We start from the raw sequence: 16,379 nt of genomic DNA on the forward strand, positions 1-16,379 counted from the left end.
TCCTAATTACTCTAAGAGGCCTTATTAGGAATTTTTAAATATTATTAAAAGACTAAAATACCCTTTAAGTTAGCGAATTGGTGACTACTCCAATCAATTTATGACCTAGCTTTTTTTTCTTGAGATGCATTGCCGCCAAATATTGATCCATCAGTTCCAAGTTTCCTTGCTTGGGTGTTGAATCATCTGCGGGTTCTCAATTTTCCGGTGGACTTCCAATAAATCAAGAGGTATGTACTGATAATTTTTCATTATTTGAAATGCCAAATTTTCCATATATTCACGACAATTTTTCATTATTTGAAACCCCAAATTTTCCATATATTCACGACAATTTTTCATTATTTGAAACCCCAAATTTTCCATATATTCACGACAATTTTTCATTATTTGAAACCCCAAATTTTCCATATATTCACGACAATTTTTCATTATTTGAAACCCCAAAATTCCATATATTCATGACAATTATTTTCCAATTTTTCAATGCCTATTGTGATCCGGATGAATGTCGCTTCTTATCTTCTAGAGCTATTATTGAAATTATCTCTTGCTTTGTTTGTCTAAATGTGTGCTTCTCTAATGGAAGAGGAAACAAGTGACACTTCCTTTGCCCTATGCCGTTGGTTATGTTTACCAAAAGCCATTATCTTTAGTTGCTAATTTGTCCTATTCACAAGTTATTTAGGGTAGTCGAAACTGAGGACTTGCACACATCTTGCTTAGAATGGGATTCTGTTGGACTTTATATGATTTTTTTTTTATTCTTTTAATTTTGATTCGCATATTTTAATAATTTTTTGTAATTTTTTTATTCTTTCAACTAGGCACCATTTAGTATGAATTGTACTATTTAAGAGTTATGAACAATATAATTATATATAAATTTTATATTTAAAACATTCCAATTAAATACACCTAAAATACTAATTACATTAATTTGTTTGTTGTAGGTTGGCATAAAAAATGGCATCTACTTCAGGATCAACATCTGCAAAAACAACTATTTTGTTTTTTTCATGTAGGTGGGCAATTTGTGAAGAATAGTGAAGGTCAAATTCAATATCATGGGGGGAGTGTAAGATTGAAAACCATAAGAGAAGAGATGACACTTGAAGAAATGAGAGTAATGATATCATCATGGATTGGCATTGCTAGTAATCATAGCGAGATGAAATACACTATGGCTTGTGATGAGAGGACCTTAATAGATCTTGTTGATGATGTGGAAGTTGCAAACCTATTTCAATATAATGAGAAAAGTGGGCATGTGTACATAGCATGCAAAGGAAATGACAATTTACAAGAAACAATTGATGAGCCACAAGTGTAAGCAACTTGTTTTTTTTATGGTAATTATTTAATAGTATTGTTGTTAATTTAATAACATGAGTTATGATTGGGTTACGTAGCATTGAGGAATTGTTGGGGCACCCAGAACAAAGCTCTCTCTGTCTCTCTCGAAATTGTTGGAATAATCAATTTGGATCCATGTCTTATCAAACTGGCAATGTTGCATGTCCAACTAATGAAGCTTGTGGACGACTGAGTAGCCTACATTGTGGAGTACAAAGTGCGGCCACACCTATGCCGGAATTGAACTCTCAGAAATGAAAAGGATTGTTGTCAGGAGAATTGCAAAACTTTGTAAATGCCAATGATTTTAAGCAGAAACTCTACAAGTATAGTCTTGCTCACAACTTTGAGTACAATTTTTTGAAGAATAGCAAAGGATAGGATGTCTGTGAAATGTAAAATTGAAGGATATTCTTGGAAGATAACAACAAATGCAGTGGGAAAGAAAACTCCTTTCTTACGTGTGACACAAGTTTAAGATGAACACATTCATCATGCCCAAGACAGTCTTCAAATGATACATGCTCAAAGTACTAGTCTAACATCATCTATTATAATTGAGGAAGTAAGGTCTCACATCGACAAATGTCCTAATAAAATTATGAAGACACTGAAAAAAGATTATGGTGTGAATCTCATATATAAACAAGCATATGTTGCTAAGAAAAAAGCAATTGAGGATATTCAGGGTAGACCAGAGCAGTCTTACATGCTTATACCATGGATATGTCAATGACTGAAGGAAACCGATCCAAAAACAGTAGTTGAATGGGTAGCTTCTCATAATAACATTTTTCAGTGTGTCTTCATAGCATATGCGTGTTGTATAAATAGATTCTTAATTGGGTCAAGACATACATTGTATATTGACGAAACTCATTTAAGTGGCCCATATAAAGGTAACTTGCTATCAGCCTCTACATACGATGCAAATAATGAATTGTTACCCTTTGTAATTAGTATTGTGAAGGGGGAGACATATAAGGATTGGACATGGTTTTTGGTTATGATTAAATAGATAATATGGTCAATTGAGTCTCAGACTGTCATAATGCTATAATAGGAGTTGTGCAGGCAATATTCGGTGGTGAGCGTCATGTATTTTGCTATCAGCATGTGAAGGAGAACTTTAGTACGGAATTGATAAAATTAAATAGAGGTAAGAAAAGGACAAGTGCCCAAAGTAAAGACAATGCATTAAAGTTGCTTGATGACATTGCATATGTAAGGCTTGAGAATGAGTTCAATGATGCTATGGAAAATATGAGAAATTTCTCTTCAGAGTTATTTCAATGGCTTGAGAATCATGAGGATGTTGATAGGTGGGTTTTAAGCAAGTTTCCATTTAAACAATGGGATAATATAACAACCAATCTTGCTGAGTCATTCAATGCATGGATGGTAAAGGAGAGGAGGCTTAATGTTGCCCAATTGATCCATGAGCATCGAGAGAAGGTAGCAAAGAAAATATTTGCATCAAGTATGACAATGAGAAAGTGAAAAAATGTTGTTGGTCCACATATAGAGTTGAAAGTGAGAGAAAGTGTGGCCAAAGCTGAACAAATGTTAGCTGAACATTATCAAGATATGATTTGTGTTCATACAGTTTATGGAGACTTGCGGGTTGATCTTCGCATACATCAGTGCAGTTGTGTAGTATGGCAGATGTCTGGAATTCCATATCCACATGCTTGTACAGCCTTTAAACTTGTACATGGTAATGTGTATGATTATGTTGAAAACTGCTATAAGATTACATCGCAAGAGAAGATTTATAACATAAGCATGATACCTGTTGTAACAATTGACATGCCAAACCCAAATAGCTTGAGGATGGCAAATATATTGGGAAAAGTCTTCCTCCAACCACCTCAAACCAACCGACCTCCTGAAAGGCTAAGAACTAAAAGACGTGAATCACATTTTCAAAATACAAAAACATACCATTGTTCAAAATGTCATCAAGCAAGCCACACAATAAAGACTTGTAAAAATCCAAATCCTTGTTGAGATCAGTTTGACAAATGACTGAATATTTTTGTTTACGTAATACAAGTTCTATTGATTACTAGTATGAATTTCTTCATATAAATTTATATTGAGTAGTTTATATTACTCCATCAATTCCATCATATGTTGAAAATTTTATTTAGAATACTAATACATAGTAACAAGATTAGAAGGTAATGAGAATGTCTATATATCAGATATAGCAAACTATTTAGAAAGAAATGATAGAATTGATGCCAAAATCTACCGACACATTAAGATTCTGATTTTTTTAATTATAAGGAAAAAAAATTCTCCTTCAAAAAATTATTAATTTAATGATGTTGGAATCAAGTAATTAAAAGGTCCCTATTTTCAAAAATTTCTTGTCAATATATTAGAGTTAGCAAAGAATAGTGTATTATGCATTGTCAATTTTTTGCTCTTAGTTTTTTCAAATTTTCTTATGCAAAACAATTCTTATAAATAAATATTATATAATGTCAAGTTTTGATGGTTTAATTTTTTTCGTTTTTAAAATAATATTATTTTAAATTATAAAAAGGATATTTTAGTCTTTTAATAACATTCAAAAATTCTTAAATTCCTAATAAGGCTTTTTGGCCTGATTAGGAATTTGTTTAAAGTGTAAGCCTTAATTTGGATTTGGATATTTCAAGCGGATTTAATTAAGATTCTCCCTAAAAGAAATGCATTCTAAATTAACCAATTTAAAAAGAGAGACAAACTTTAAAATGTCTTGCACCCCTACTCCAGCGATCAAAGGGCTCAAGTTCTGACTATTGATGAATTGCTTTCCAGCGCACCAGATTCTGAGCTCTGAAAGTTGCCCATTAAGCTGTTTGGACCAAGCTAATAATCGTAGTATCATTTCCCGCAGGCACTTTGGATAGAATGAGTGATCGTCTCGTACTTTTTTCCCCTCCATCGTATTATGGAACACACCTGTTGGTTATATGAGAGAATGCCCGAACAGTGAGCGCCTGCACACTTCTTTTTTAATTTAAGTAGAATGATGTTCCGTTGTTGGAAACTAGAGGTGGAGATTTCTCCAATTTCAGCCCTAATGTTCTGTGGCCGGGGAGAACTGCCTAGGCAACAGAAGGCCATTTCTATGAAATTTAGTTGAGAATTGATCTCCTGAATGATCCTTGGAATAACTATTGTTTGAAAAGTCAAAACTTGTTTAGATGGATAATAAAAAAGTAAGTTCAAATGAAAAATGACTGAAAAAGATATGAGTTTTTATATAAGATTCAATTGAAAAGATTAAAAGAGTTAAATAAATTATTGTAAAGTATTTATATTTGTTACTTTTTTCTCAAAATAATTTGGTTTGACTTATAAATTATGCAATCCAATAATATGCATAAGTATTTTAGAAAGATCCTGAAACTTGTAATATAATTAAGTAATTTATTTAGCTTTTGTAATCTATTCAAATTAATCTATTATGATCTTATATTAAGGAGAGAATTTAATATATCATACGTATACAATTTGATAAATTTAAAAAAATAATAAAGTAAATTAATTAAATTTTATTAGTTAATTTTTTGGGGAAAAAATCAAATTATTAATTCAAGATAGGACCCATTTAAATACCCATATTTTTCTCCTCCTCTTCATTTTATCTTCTCTCTCCACATTAGTAACATTGGCAACTGCAAAAGCCAGAAAAATTGACTTTTGCTGTACCGAAAGCCCCCCCCCCCCCAAAAAAAAGAAGCCAGTTGGGAAAAAAATGATCCAAACAAGACTCTTACCTCTAACCACATCACCAACTCACGTTTTGCACTTTCCAATCCACTTTTTCATGTTGAAATGGTGATCCAAACATGCGATTGAACTTGCAACCCCTTATTTATAGGGGAGGCTTCATGCTATTAGGTTAGTAAAAAAATGTGTCATATTTTAAGTAAAGGAAATCACACTTTCTGATATCTGCGTAATTTCCTTGGAATTCCATTGAAACTAACTTTATGTCTGAGGTAGAAATTATGTGTGAAATTTCTTTCCTCTTTCCGCGTCAATGCGCAAGTCTTTTTGCAGGGGCCCATGGCAAGAAAAAGAGGGACACTTACTTTTGAACGCTGAACTTGAACCCTTGCCTAGGAACTTTAGCTGGCTACTATAATTCTTTTATTCAATGCTATAAATGCATATACTCATTATTATAATGTCAGATCGTAATCAGGTCAATAGGGGGAGGTGATGCCGTGAGGAATTAATTTCAGTGAGCTGCAGTTCTGGACTTCAGAAATATTTAAGGAAAGAACAAAGAAAATGGAAGTTTTTTTGGTCCATTTATATCAGAATCATACCCCTCTTGCAAAAGGCCTAGTTCTTGTCTGCACATTCCATGCAATAAGTGACGGATTTGAAGAATTAATATTAGTAAGTTCTTTTCTGAGGCAAATAGCATAAATGCTAATGGCATAACTGCCGCAGTAATTATAGGTTTTTAAATCACAGTTTGAAAATTGATTTCGTTGGCCGATATCCGCTGGTTAATTCATGGGAAGGAATAACTATTCTTGAGGTATCTATAATTTTTTTTTTTTCAATTTTTAATTTGATACCTACGATTTTTTTTTTATCCATAGTTAATCATTTAATTTTACTTCGTTAGCACAGTGAGATTTTGTACATGATCTAACAATGCTAAAAGCTATAGAGATTAATGGTATTAAAAGAATGCAAGTAAAAGATTTAATAAGGAGGAAACAAAGCATACCGAATTTAAAATTGAAAGAACGTGTATCTCAAGAATGGTTTTTCGGGAAAATCAAAACTAACTTTGTAACTCACCCATATTCAAATTGAAATATGAGTAGGTTTGGTTTAGTTACACATCGATCTGCTCTTAATTCTGCAGCAATTATGGCATGGCCTTATACGCACCAAAACTGAAAAACCAATCCTAACATTTCATATTCAGAAGCGAACACGGCATTAATAGTAAACTTTAATTAATTTACCTAAAGTAAACTTTATCTCAGTTAAGAAAATTAGTTTTTTTTTTTTATAAAACTCCAGAATTACTCAATAAAAATTAGGATTAAGGTACACCCAGCACTTCCAAGTATTTTGCCAGGTGCACCCAGTGGCCTAAAGTAATTTATGGTGCAATTTTGCCCTCAAAGTAATTAAAATGGTGCACCGGTATCCCATACTAACAGATCTGTTAGTTTGACCGTTAAATTGATGAGTCAGCACAAGTTTGACTAGAAAATCTGACGTGGCATGTCTAATAAGCAGGTGATGTAGAATTTTTTCGGGGTCAAGGTGCATCCAGCACCCCCAAGTATTTTTCCAGGTGCACCCAGTGGCCTAAAGTAATTTATGGTGCAATTTTGCCCTCAAAGTAATTAAAATGGTGCACCACTATCCCATGCTAACAGATCTGTTACTTTGACTATGAAATTGATGAGTCAACACAAGTTTGACCAAAATAATCTGACCTAGCATGTCTAATAAGCAGGTGACATGGCTTTTCTTGTTAATTCCATTGTTTTGTCTGAATATTACTCCTCTGGTCTTATTTATAAGACACTTCCAGCATGTTTCACACAGACCAAGGAAAACCCTAAATTTCATTAACTCTCATTTAAATTTTAATAACTTTCCAACTTTATCCCTATTTAATATACATTATACCTCATATAAACAAAGTCAATACAATAATAAATTAGGCGTAAATTTGTACATCCATACAAAAAATTTCTCTCAATGCCTTATAAATAGGACCAAAAAATATCATTTCTCTCTACCCTATAAATAGGACTGGAGGAGTATCTCTGAAAAAATTTCTTACTCTGAAAAAAATTCCAAGAGCCAAAGAGAGCATTTACTGAACAAAGAAAACAAAGCAGTGGCAGACGAAAAAAATTCTACATCACCTGCTTATTAGACATGCCAGGTCAGATTATTTTGGTCAAACTTGTGCTGACTCATCAATTTTACAGTCAAAGTAAGGGATCTGTCAACATAGGATACCGGTGCACCATTTTAATTACTTTGAGGGCAAAATTGCACCATAAATTACTTTAAGCCACTGGGTGCACCTGGAAAAATACTTGGGGGTGCTAGATGCACCTTAACCCCAAAAAAAATTCCACATCACCTGCTTATTAGACATGCCACGTCAGATTTTCTGGTCAAACTTGTGCTAACTCATCAATTTAACGGTCAAACTAACAGATCTGTTAGCATGGGATACCGGTGCACCATTTTAATTACTTTGAAGGCAAAATTGCATCATAAATTACTTTAGGCCACTGGGTGCACCTGACAAAATACTTGGGGGTGCTGGGTGCACCTTAACCCTAAAAATTATTAGTTAATGTAAATTAATTAATCATTTAGGAAGCTTTATAATTAATAGAAATGTTAGGCCAAAGTAATTAATTTTATAAATAAAACGTGTTACATTATGAGACATTTGTAAAAGATTTTTATGATAAGAACAAGGGGAACTATCATCTTCTGAAGAGAAAAAAACCAAACAAAACAAAACAAAACGGAGGCACGTCTTTGCCTGGAGTATTTGAATTGAAGTTTGGCTAGAATACACATTGCCAGCCTTAAAATTGTTGTTTTGGCAAAAAAAAAGTTGAAAAAATTGGACTTAAGAGAACTTTCACAGACACTGTTTTTCATAAGTTGAAGTATAAAACCCTGGCATGAGCACTAAGTGGACACTTGAATATTAGGCCCTCTGACTGGCTCAGCAATGAAGATTGGAAGAGGTATTTTGACTACCGTAACTTCAATGCATAACGTAGCTTCAATCCCTTGCTCTGATCAGTCGCAGTAGTGACTTTGGAGGTTTCGCGAAGCCAACAAGAGAAAAAACCTATGAAAGTATTGAAGAATCGAGAATAATTGCATGGCATTAAAATTCAATTTAGGTTGGTTGTTTAGACTAATAAACTGATGGGGCTGTATTTTATATTTTTTTGTTTCTTTGTTAAGTCTGAAATGACATCATTTTGAATGTAAAAAAAAATGGTGGTCCGTCATATTTATACTTTAATAAATATATTTTGTTAGATTATATATGGCTTATGCATGAATAATTTATATACTTGTAGATTTTTTGAAAAAACAAATCCAATTTCAAGTACCTCAAGCAATTGTGAACTCCCGGTATCCTATAGCAAGTATAACGTAACTTCATTTAATTTAACAAATCAAATGTTGGCTTAAAATAGCATAATCTTTCAGATTCAGTGTTGATCCTCTGCAAAAATTTGAAGTCCGAAAGACAAAATCTTTCAACTGGTGCCGTTCACGAGGTGATCCTGGGACAAGCGCATCTGGCGAATAGGCACGGGATAGAATTTTCGTCCTATATCTCATCCTATTTTTTTTAAAAATAAACTATTGCAATTTTGAGTTTTATTTTTTTTATGTTATAATATTTTTTTATTGAATTTCTAAAGATAAAAGTATCGAAAGATATTATGTTGAAAACCCAATTATATAATAAAAAAACGGTGCAAAAGCAATACCATAAAAATTTTTATTTTATTAAAGAAGAAGATTTTGTTGAAATGACATTACAGTTTAAGACCAAAAAATATCATAAAAAGAATAATAATTATTAATAAGTGAATTGAGTAATCTAATAATAATTATCAATAAATAATTTTTTTAAAAAAATTAAAATATGTGTCCTGGTCTCGGAAACTATTTTGTCCCGTCTTGAAATTTTATTTCTATTCCATCACGGTCCGGGACGAAATGATCAGAACGAAACAAGTTGAATAACACTACTTTCAACCCATACTAACCGTTGTATTTTATATATTACTGTTAAATGTAATTGGAAAAATCATAAAAAAAAAGACTGTTGAATTGAAAAAATTACACATAGGACCCGTTCACAAAAATTATTAACAAAACTCATATTATTATTGTCAAAATATACACTAATGTTATCACAAGTACCAGTTTGTAATTTTTCTATTTTGACAGTCTTTTTTTTTGCCATTTTGTCAATTTAATTTGCCTCTATGAAATTTGCATTAAGAAAAAATTTGCCTCTGTGAACTTAGCTGTATGTGCTTTGAATCTAAGGAGACGTTTGAAAGCACCCAAAAATGTTTCTTAAAAGTATTTTTTCTCAAAACGAGACAATCTCCTCTATATATTTATTTCATATACCGTAAAAATATTTTTAAAATTATGATTTAGTTTCTACCCAAATACCTGCTGAGTTAGATAAGCAATTGCTTTTTTCCTTTTAAATCCCCAATAGCGCATCCCATATATAATTGCATAAAGATATTGCTTTTTATTTTTTAACCCAAAAAAGTTGTTAAATTTTTCTAACAACTTTTTCAGAAGTTACGAGATTTATTTAAGAAATGAATTCATTCATAGTCTTCAACTTAATATTTTTTTAATGAGCACGATAGTGTGTTGGATGTCATCATTGCACCCCAAGGATTACAGGCATAAGGACGAGGTAACCAACGAGTACTAGTGTACTACTTTAGTAAAAGACTTTATTTATACATTTAGGCTTTAAATATTAAAATATGCGTATCTTGGAAACTCAGGCGTAGTCATTTATATTTTATTTACATTGTGGTCAAGCATTTATTTCTCTCTTTGAACTATATATGTTTTTTATTTTATACAATTAAATTAAATACATGCACATGTTAATATTATGTTTGACAATTCACACAAACTTAGTGTATAGCGCTGCCGCTAAGACAACTTATTGTTGACTTAAATCTGAGTTATTGAAGCACTCAACCTTTTTTTCCCTGTTCTTGTTGTTTAGTTTGTTTAAAAATTTTAAATATGGCCTAAGAGACTTCCACCACACATGTCTGTATTTCCTAGTCAAGAGGCATGAACTTAGCACATCCGTTTATAATACGCCCTAGCCAGTTCCATGGGGAATGGTGGAATTGATTTCAAGGCGATATGAAAGAATCAAATTATACAAGACTAGATTCTCATTCAATTTTCATTTTTCTAGTTTCCACTTCCATGTAACAAACATAGCATTACTAATTCATCGATCAAGCTGCACAAACTTGATATTTACTTTTCTGTAGATATAATTTTTAATCTTTAAAATTTATATTTATTTATGTTTTAATTCCTTAAGTTTCAAAGTATAGATTTTAGTCTCTCAAGTTTCTTTCCATTTAGAACATTAGTCCCTACAATTTAATAAAAATCTAAATCGTTTTTTCTTTTTAGGGGCAAAAAATTATGATTTAAAATTTGAGGGACCAAAACTAAAATGAGAACAAACCAAAAATTATATTAATCATTTTCTTAATTTATAACCTTTTTGGCAAAATTCTAAATTTATAATAGATTATGGTTTGAACAAAGCTCCTCAGATGCAAATGAGTTTCAAGACAATTTTGAAAAATTTTTCAGTAAAAATACTTTAGCAAATTAACTTTATGGATTAAAAATCCATATTAATTTATCAGCGTGAACGGTATTTTAAAAACTACTACCTTCGATCTTTAATATAAAAACAAGTCCACTAATTTGAGTAGATTAAAAAAAACAGGTAAGTTAATTATTTGTAATAAATAATATTGTATTTTCTAAAATATTTTTACTAATAAAATATATTGGCTATAACTATCATTATTAGAAAAACTGTCTTAAAAACAGATAAATATGAGGGATAAAATAAATTAAAATATTATATTTAAAACTAAAATAAAAATTAAATAAGTTTTTATATTAAGCGTCGGATAATATTTTTATGACTACGCGTCACTGATTCGCCACGCTCGCCCTTTCGTCCCAAAACGTCATTTCCCCTCGTTCTTCCATTGCTCCCTGTTCTTTTCCTATTTCCGCCCTTTTTTTTGACCAGCGCCTTTGCCTTCCTTTCAACCTCGCAAGACTTTTATTAAAAAAGAAAGCTTTACTTTCCTGGTCGCGTAGCTACTTTCTCTGAGCCTTCATCAGTGCAGGCATTTCGGGAGAAAATTCTGAAGGGGTGAGATTTAGAAGCAGCCAAAGCCTCTCATGTCTCTTTCTTCTTCCTCCGAGCACTGTGGTAAATAAGTTAACCTCTGATCATTTTTATTGATATTTCTTTTTTCTCTTCTACTTGATTATGGTTGAGGAAGTATTCATCGAGATAATTCAAGAAAAATTAATAAATATGAGAAATAGGTCTTATATTTAAGACTAAAATTAATCCAACAATTAGATCCTATATTAAAGAACAGAAGAGTATTTAAAACAGTATTTGTAATGCCCTGCACATTTTTCCATGCAACTATCACCCAACTTGCATTTGAAGAAGCCCAGGGGTGCAAAAACAGGACTTGGATTCTCTCCACTACCTTCCCATCCTCTTCCCCTCCACTACCCTTCTTTTTTTATTGGATCAAAATTCCAATGGTCCAGATTTAACATCTTATAAAAATAATGTTATTAAAAAAATAGATAAATAAATTTAAACTGTTAAAATCTGGTTTGAACAATTTACAATTGTAATAAAAAAAATTAAAAAAATTGCTCTATAATAACAGTTTGTAGTTGTGAATTGTTCAGATTAGATTTTAACAGTTTAAATTTATTTATCTATTTTTTATCATAATATTTATTTTTATAAAATGTTATAAAACATTAAATCTGGACCATTGGAGTTTTGATCCAATGGTTGTGAAAAGAAAAGGAGGGTAATAGAGGTGAAGAGGATGGGAAGGTAGTGGAGAGAATCCAATTTCGCAAAAACATACTGGTTTCTTACAATACACCGTATATAGATATCTTATTTTTATTTTTTAATATAAGATATTTTAAATATTACTTATATTGAGTTATTTTTATATTTAAATATGCATATTATTGAAAATTTTATTTAAATTATATTTTATAAATCATGACTGATTTAATCTTGAGTTGATCCCGATCTAATCTATTAACCCTTAATTTATTATCTTAACCAGTTTAATGATCAGTTTGGTCTTTTGAACCCTGGTTATGAAATTTAATTAAAAAATTAATTAATTCATAGTGTTAAATGCATTCATAGTCTTCAACTTAATATTTTTTTTAATGGGCACTACAGTGTATTGGATGTCCCTTTTTTTTCTTTTTCTTTTTCCTTTTTTACCAGAATAGTGTATTGGATGTCTGCATTGCACCACAAGGACAATAGGCATAAAGACGAGACAACCAAGGAGTACGACTTTATTAAGAGAAATTATTAAATTAAAGTATTATTTTAAAATATGTGAACTTCAGGTTGTAAAGTTATGCTCTGTTAAATTTAATTTTTCAAGAAAATTAATCAGACTTTAATATTGAAAACAAGGCACCGTGTCTTGGAAACTCAGGCGTAGTCATTTATATTTTACTTCCATTGTGGTCAAGCATTTCTTTCCCTCTTTGAACTATATATGTTTTTTATTTTATACAATTAAATTAATACATGCACAGGTTAACATTATGTTTGAGAATTCATCCAAACACAGTAGATACAACTTCTTGTTGACTTAAACCTGAGTTATTGAAGCACCCAACCCTATTTTTCCTTTTTTTTTAGTTTGTTTAAAAAATTTTAAAATATGGCTTAAGAGACTTTTACCACACATGTATATATTCATGTCTGTATTCCCTACTGAAGAGGCATGAACTTAGCACATCCGTTTATAATACGCTCTGGCCAGTTCCATGGGAAATGGTGGAATTGATTTCAAGGGGATATGAAAGAATTAGATTATATGAAGGAATAGATCCAGGGACACCAAAGGCAAATAGGCCCCAAAAGATGGATTCTAATTCATTTTTCATTTTTCTAGTTGCCACTCCCATGTACCAAACACAGCATTACTAATTCATCGACGAAGCTGCGCAAACTTGATGTTTACTTTTGTGTAAATATAATTTTTAATCCTTTAAATTTGTTTTTATATAGGTTTTAATCCTTTAAGTTTTAAAGTATAGGTTTTGGTTTATTAAGTTTCTTTCCATTTAAAATATTAGCCTCTATAATTTAATAAAAAGATAAATCATTTTTTCTTTTTAGGGACAAAAAAGTATGATTTAAAATTTGAAGGACTAAAATAAAAATAAAAATAAACCAAATATTATATTAACTTTTTCCTTAATTTATAACCTTTTTGGCAAAATTTTAAATTTATAATAGATTATAGAAGGGTTTGAAACTAAGCTCCTAAAATATAAATGAATTTTAAGAAAAATTTGAAAAATTTCAGTAAAAATATTTAAGCAAATTGGCTTTCTGGATTAAAAATCGTTATTGTTTTATTAGTGTGATAGGCATTTTAAAAACTACTCTTATCATTACGCGTCTCTGATGCGCCACGCGCACCCTTTCGTCCCAAAACGTCATTTCCCCTCGTCCTTCCATCGCCTACTGGCCTTTTGCTATTTCCTTCCCTTCATTGCCAGTGCACTTGTCTCCTTTTTCAACCTCGCAAGACTTTATTAAAAAGAAGAGGCTTTACTTTCCAGGCCGCGTAGCTACTTTCTCTAAGCCTTCATCATTTCAGACATATCTGGAGAAAATTCTGAAGGGGTGAGATTTAGAAGCAGCCAAAGCCTCTCATATCTCTTTCTTCTTCCTCCGATCACTCTGGTAAATAAGTTAATCCCTCGTCCTTCCCACCTCTTCGCTCTAATCTCTTGCTTTCGTCTTTATGTTTGATTTGCATCATTTGTTCTTCTGTCTTTTTTAGGTTATGCTGTTTTAATTTCAACGCACGCATTTCTTTCGGGAAAAAGAGAAAAGATGCATATAACCAATTATTCTGAGAATTGATCGAGGAATTGCTGATTTCTCTATGACATTAGTTTTTTCTTTTCCGGTAAGATGTGAATTTAAGTGCCCTAGTTTTTATTTTAAAGCCAAGATTCAAAAGTTTTTTTAATATAAATTTACTTATAAAATTTAAGATAGTACTCCTCCGGTTCTAATTATAAGACCCAATTGACTTATTTGAAGAGATTAAGGAAGTAAGTTAAGTTGGTTATTTATAACAAATAAGTGTTGTCATTCTTAAAATATCTTTGCTAATTAAGTATATTGGCTAAAACTATCATTATTAGAAGGATTATCTTGGAAAAAAAATGCATAAATATAAGAGACAAAATGGATTGGGGTCTTATAATTAGGACCAAATAAAAAGTCAAATGGGGTCTTATAATAAGGACCGGAGGAGTATCAATTTTGTTTTTATTATTAAAAAATTAATATTTATTATTAAAATAGTGGCATTGATTATTAATATTTTTATTATAAAAATTAATATTGTTAAGATTTTAAATTTTTAGAATAAATTTATAATAAAAAATTTTCAGCCCTAGGCCAAAGTGTTGGAGACAAATTTACATTTTAACTATTTTTTTTAACAAGACAAAAGAGTGACGTCCTCTTTTCCATTTTTTAAATTAAGTAAAAGAACATAAAATAAAATTGAAAATAATTGATTCTTGCAGGCGTAAAGATAAAAAATGGACCGTACGGATCGACTAGCTGTGAAGGGTAAACGCCATAACCTCCATGCCGCTTGAGCAGCTGGCGAAGCGGCTTGAGCAGCTGCCGCAGCTGCTCAACCTGCAGCAGTGGCAGCGACAGTACCTACAGCAGTGGCAGTGGCCGCGGCAGCAGCAGCAAAGGTAATGTTTTCATTTTCCCTCCAATAAATAAATTAATAAGATTAGAGTCTATTTTTAGTTTTTTTAATTTTAAATAAGATTTCAATTTGATTATTTAATTTTAAAAAGTATATTTTTAATTTTTTAAACTTAAAATTATTAACAAAAAGTGATGATATTGATATTTTGAAGATTGGTAAAACATTCTTAAACACTAAGAGCCTGTCTAGTTAAGTGGTAGGATCTTAAATAAGTCCGTTTAAATTCAAATAAGTGATTATGAAATATGTTTGTCTTGATTGAGTAATTTTTATAAAATCACGATTTAAAATCTCAATAAATCGTAATTTTATCCTTCTACCGTATTTTTAGGATAAGCAACAAGGAGTAACTTATGCATTTGAAAAATTCTGATCAATCTTCAGCAACTAAATTTTCTCTAATCTATCTTCCCACACTCATCCAAAAATCTCTCCTGAAATCTTAACTTCATACCCTTTTCAGTAATTATACATCCATAAACAATTTTAATAAATAAAAACTAAATATAATCACAATTCTTAGAATCACTTATTAAAAAGAATCCAAGCAGAAATCAAGATTAACCAATATCACTTATAAAATTTACAGTTATCTAAAATTATAGTTTTTCACCGCTAATACAAACAGGCACTAACATATTAAGTTTAATTTTCAAAGTAATCATGAGTTACAAAAACTCATCATTTAAAATTAACAGTTTTATGATTAAAAAAACTAAAAATATATTTTTTAAAGATGGATGATGAAATGTATACTTTAGTTTATTAATAAACATTTACACCTAAAATGTTGTCATTATTCTTTTAATTTTATTTGCAAAAACGATACTTTTTTAAAGAAAAAACTATTCCAAGATTCAACTTTAGTAGTTTATTATTTTTAAAAACCTTAATGATAAATAATTACACTTATTTAATTCATTCTATTTAAATGATAAATATTGATCAAGTTATTAATTTACGCTTCTTTTTGGTTTGCCAACGACCTATAAATTTACGTTATCTTAAGTCTTAACATGAATTTGATAAATAAATTTATGCAAACAGTGATGTGGGAATTAGTGAAAATAATTAATTTTTGAATTTAATTTAGGAATGTTATGAATATTATAACATGTGGATGTCCATTTCCCTTTCTTCCTCTTCCTCTTTCTCTCTACTTCATCATCAACTCCCACTACTTCCACTAGGCATTATTCTTCCACTACTCCATTACCTTTCCACTATGCTCTCGATTTTTTTAAAAATAAAATAAAATACCACGTGGCACCTCTACTAATTACCACGTCATCACTGGGACCACCTCCACGTGTCGCTGCCACCTCACATCTACTGCCACGTGTG

The 16,379-nt window shown here is 30.9% G+C and overlaps 1 long non-coding RNA gene across 1 annotated transcript; it reads left to right on the plus strand.

Moving 5' to 3' along the window:
* The first annotated feature begins 13,899 nt into the window (after positions 1-13,899).
* LOC114711067 (uncharacterized) lies at positions 13,900-14,901 on the plus strand. The gene is made up of 3 exons (XR_003737119.1): positions 13,900-13,975; positions 14,076-14,204; positions 14,836-14,901. It is a non-coding gene; the product is annotated as an uncharacterized LOC114711067 (long non-coding RNA).
* Positions 14,902-16,379: the final 1,478 nt, after the last annotated feature.

Source organism: Neltuma alba, unplaced genomic scaffold, assembly GCF_004799145.2.
Source record: "Neltuma alba isolate B1F8T4 unplaced genomic scaffold, ASM479914v2 tig00011277_pilon, whole genome shotgun sequence".
In the NCBI taxonomy this organism is placed as follows: Eukaryota; Viridiplantae; Streptophyta; class Magnoliopsida; order Fabales; family Fabaceae; genus Neltuma; species Neltuma alba.